We start from the raw sequence: 4,676 nt of genomic DNA on the forward strand, positions 1-4,676 counted from the left end.
AAGTGTTTCCTAGACCAGAATTGCTGACATCATCTGAGGGTTTGTTGGAAGTCAGAGTCTTAGTCCTTGCCTCATACTTATTGACTGAAAAGCTGCATTTTAACAAAATTCCTAGGTACTTTCTATGTACGTTAAGCCTTGAGAAGCTCGCTCTAGCTAAATTCTTGAACTCTTGTGTAATTACTACTAATCTTTCAGAACTCAATTCTCATTTCATCTTATTTGGGAAGATTTTGTCATGTCTCAGACTGGATAAATGCATCATGTATGTTATAGAGCCCCATAAGTAGCTCCATCTTAGCAGTCAACACACTTCAAACACTGTTAATTACTGAGCTGCTTTCCTCCATGGAGCGTAAGCTGATTGAGGGTAGAAACCAAGTCTTATTTGCTTTGTGTTCACAATGCACAGCGCCATGAGGACCCATGGTACACACTAAATCAACTCTTAGCCAAATAATAAATAAATAAATAAATAAATAATGACTATAGCTCTCAAGATATAAATATAGGTAAATGAGCGGTAGCAACATCATGTTCAGATAAGCATCTAAAATTTATTATTAAGGTCAACTTTGACTTATAATGTTAAGAGCTACCACTCTACACCAAAATTTTCTAATTAAAAACAATACTCAAATTGAACATTTAAAATGTGCATTGTAATGGTAAATATAAACCCCAAGAGGGAATATTTTTAATATAGCTTTATATTGTATTTGGGTTTATGGATTTCATACATTCTTACAAGATGTTATAAGGACTTTATATTTTTAAGTGTGTTTTTAAAATCTTTAAAAATTTTGTTTTTAATTATTGTGGGTACAGACTAGGTGTATATATTTATGGGGTAAATGGGATGTTTTGACACAGGCATGCAATGTGAAACAAGCACATCATAGAGAATGGGGTACCATCCCCTCAAGCATTTATCCTTTGTGTTACAAACAATCCAATTATACTAAGTTATTTAAAATGTAAAATTGGCTATTATTGAATGTGTTTCTGTGTTAGAGTTTAGTAGGTTGATGATATGAAGTGGGTTTCTAGAAACCCTAACTTAGAAAATTATTGTTCAACTTAAAGATGGCACAAGTGACAAGTGTCAAAAACTTTGATGTTCAAAACCAAACTTTCATCAAACAATGGCTCACTAAATTTGTGTATGTATGTGTTTGTGTGTGTGTGTGTGTATATATATAATATCCACACAAATATATATATAATTATATATATATATAACTTGTGTGAATACTTGTGTATATAAATATATATACACAAATTTACATATGTGTATATATGCACATGTATATACATGTGTATGTGTGCATATATATACACAACATATATACATACACATGTGTGTGTGTGTATATATATATGTATATATATATATGTGTGTATATATATATATATATATATATATATCTCATGTGGATATGATAAACCTGTGTGTATTCATACCATATGAAGGCAGAGAAAAATAATGAGACAGTTTTAGTAGCATCCTGGAAGGGAAGTGACAATATCAGGGTATTGGTGAAGATTTGGAGTCTGAGCCATTGCTGCTACAAGTGTCGGCACAGAGGGAATATCTGGGCCCACTGTCGTTTGGCCCCCACAGGTGGTCCACTTGGGCTCGCAGGAGGTGCCAACGGGAGTGGGGAACCCCAGCTGGAGCTGCACACCCTGAACTTCAGGGACTATGCTGCTCAGGGTGACTCTCACCCTGAAGCACCAGTGACTGAGGGCTGCCACTGCTGCTACCAGGAGATGTACGTTGACCTGCAGGGGATGAAGTGGGCCAAGATCTGGGTGCTGGAGCCCCCAGGCTTCCTGGCTGACAAGTGTGTGGGCACCTGCCAGCAGCTCCTGGAGGCCCTGACCTTTAAGTGTCTGTTTCTGGGGCCAAGACAATGCATGGCCTCAAAGACTGCCTTGCTGCCCATGATCATCCGCATCAAGGAAGGAGGAAGGACCAGGCTCCAGGTGGTCAGCCTGCATGACATTAGGGTGCAGAAGTGCAGCTGTGCCTTGGATGGGGATCTTGTGCCAAGGAAGCTCCAGTGTAGGCACCTGGTGTAGCCATTGAGCCCTCTAACTGATCATCTGCATAGAAGTGGTCTTAATGTAGGTCTTAATTTTATACTTGGCAAATTACCCCCATTCCAATTTAGTGCTCCTGTATGACCTTTGCCTTGTGTCCTTCCATTTCCTGTCTTTCCTGTCCATCACCCATCCTAAACATTTATGTGAGTGAATAATGCAGATGCTGAGCTCTAGTAGAAAATGCTGGTCTGCTGATGAGAAGATATAGCTGAGCAATGCACAGATTGTCAGCTGGGAGTTTCTGTTCTCCAGCAAATTCTTAACTGAATCTGGAACGATACTCTATGACTAGAACTGGGGAAATAGAACTGATTTGCTCTATTATATGAGGAATTAAAACCCCAAATCTTTATTTCCCCCAATACTGACCTATTCTGGACTTTAGTGAACATACCTAGGCCCCTGTTCCCCTGAGAGGGTGCTAGGAGGAAGGATGAAGGACCTCAGGCTGAGGGCAGTGGACAGGGAATTGGGATGCCTGGTTTCTGGATTTGACAGGACCACAAGCTAGGACATCAGACAAACACAGAGGCTTTGGGTCATCATTCTCTATTAAAAAGGAGGAGATAGGCTTCAGCTCTAAGACTTCATTGCCCTGGGATTAGACAGCCCCTACCTACCCCTGCGCACCCCTCTGGAGGCTGAGTCTTGCCTGTGCATATTTAGGTTATTTTTCCCACTATCCTAGAGAACTTGTCACCACAAACCACATGTATTTGTGTGTGTGTGTGTGTGTGTGTGCGTGTGTGTGTGTGTGTTAATTTAGCCAAAGCAATTGAATGTAGATACTCAGAAGAAATAGTGATGTTTCACTCTGAAATAACAAGTAATAATATTCAAAATGAAAGAGATCACACATTTTAACACTATAACCAGATTAACACAAGAGAGGGACTATGCTTATAGTTTGCTGTTCACTTATCAGCCCAGAGTACCCAAATTTGAGAAAATGGATCTTAGCCCCAATCCAAAGAGTCCACAGTGCTAGATATAGGTTTATATAACTTGTGGTTTGTTCACTTCTCAAATGTAAGATTAGTAAGATTAATGACAACGAAGAGGTCTGCAGAGGTGTAAGCCTAACATTCCTTCCCCAAAACAGCATCCACTCACTCTCAAGAGGCCAATATTATATCTGTTCAAAATAAGTCCCAGTCCAATTTCATGAACTCTCAAGTGGCACTTCCATTGGTGGCACTTTCTGCTCTGCTGCTCTTCTAGGAACCATAGCATTCAGGATGATTTCTGCTTTTCAGACCTATTTTTAAAGCATATGGTGATTTTTTTTTTCTGAAAGAGCAAACTGATAGGCCAAAAGGGACCCTGGATGTTTCAGAGAATATCTTGAAAATAGGGATCAGATTATTAATATAACAAATTCCTGTCCAGTTGACAGGAGGAAACCAGTAGGTTTTTGTACATATATGCAATACCAGTCATTGGAAGCCAGTCAATGATCTATTCTTGGACAATCTAGCACCAAAGGATTGACAAATAATGTTGTAATATTTTAGCATCACTTGTCAAGAATGGTCTAGGATCAGGCAGTGAAGTTTGCAGTATGGAGATCCTTAAGTAGGGCTAAAGCAAAAGAAAAAACAGTGTGTTTACTTGGAAGATCTTTCTAAATATATATCATCTGTACCCTAGTCTGCTTTTAAATTCTATTTTTGTGTAAGCTCAGTTTCGAAAGCCATCCATCTTCAACAGAGGATCTCTACTTGTTGCTTCTGTAGAAACAGAAACCTTCTTTTTAAGTAACAATGTGATATGGAGTTCTAGATTTCCTGTTGTCTGGCCTATTGTAATACTGCTTTGTTTTGTTTTTTTAATCTACAAAGTTAGCTAATAGTCGAATATAGTTATCCAGGAAAACAAAGAATTCATTATAAGGATTTAGTACCAAGGAAAGCTGTGAGGCTGCTTATGGAAAGGGGACTTTCTGTTACTTTAAACGTGCTTTTAACTAACTAGTAAATCACAGTCAGGTATAGAACTCGTACATTGGAGTGACTAGACACGTGAATAGTAAAATTAGGAATAGGGGCCTTATTGGTAATGTAAAGATAACCTTAAGCAAAAAGCAAACAAGGAAACAAAATATCTAGGAAAATAAAGAACAAAATAATGCAGGATGAAGCATGATAATCCATAGTCTTTTCCTGTGGATCCTCAGGAGAAGCTGGCTGTAACTTATGTAATGTTTGGTCATCTTTAGTTCAAAGATCTCTAATGGAAGTTATCTCCTTCTGAAAATTGACTGTTTCTGAAGGGATCTCAAGAATTCTCAGCTTGAGGTCTCTGGTAAGGGCTATCTTCCAGTGATTCAGGCAAAGTTTATGAGAAACATAAATCCAGGGACCAACTCCATAGAGTTTTACTATTGTCCTAGTAGTGAACCCCCATTCCAATTTAGTACTCCTGTATGACCTTTGCCCTGTGTCCTTCCAATGTGGTTCTTTCCAAAAGGTTTTAGATCACTCAAGGATTGCTTAGAAGGATGTGAGAAAAGGCTGGTCAAATTTGTTGTTAAGGAAACTGGATATGATCTATGAATTACCTGTAAT

At 38.6% G+C, this 4,676-nt stretch overlaps 1 pseudogene; it reads left to right on the forward strand.

Moving 5' to 3' along the window:
• Positions 1-416: 416 nt before the first annotated feature.
• On the forward strand, positions 417-2,085 carry LOC108292782 (annotated as a pseudogene).
• The last annotated feature ends 2,591 nt before the right edge of the window (positions 2,086-4,676 follow it).

The sequence above is a fragment of the Cebus imitator genome, unplaced genomic scaffold, assembly GCF_001604975.1.
Source record: "Cebus imitator isolate Cc_AM_T3 unplaced genomic scaffold, Cebus_imitator-1.0 Scaffold508, whole genome shotgun sequence".
In the NCBI taxonomy this organism is placed as follows: domain Eukaryota; kingdom Metazoa; phylum Chordata; class Mammalia; order Primates; family Cebidae; genus Cebus; species Cebus imitator.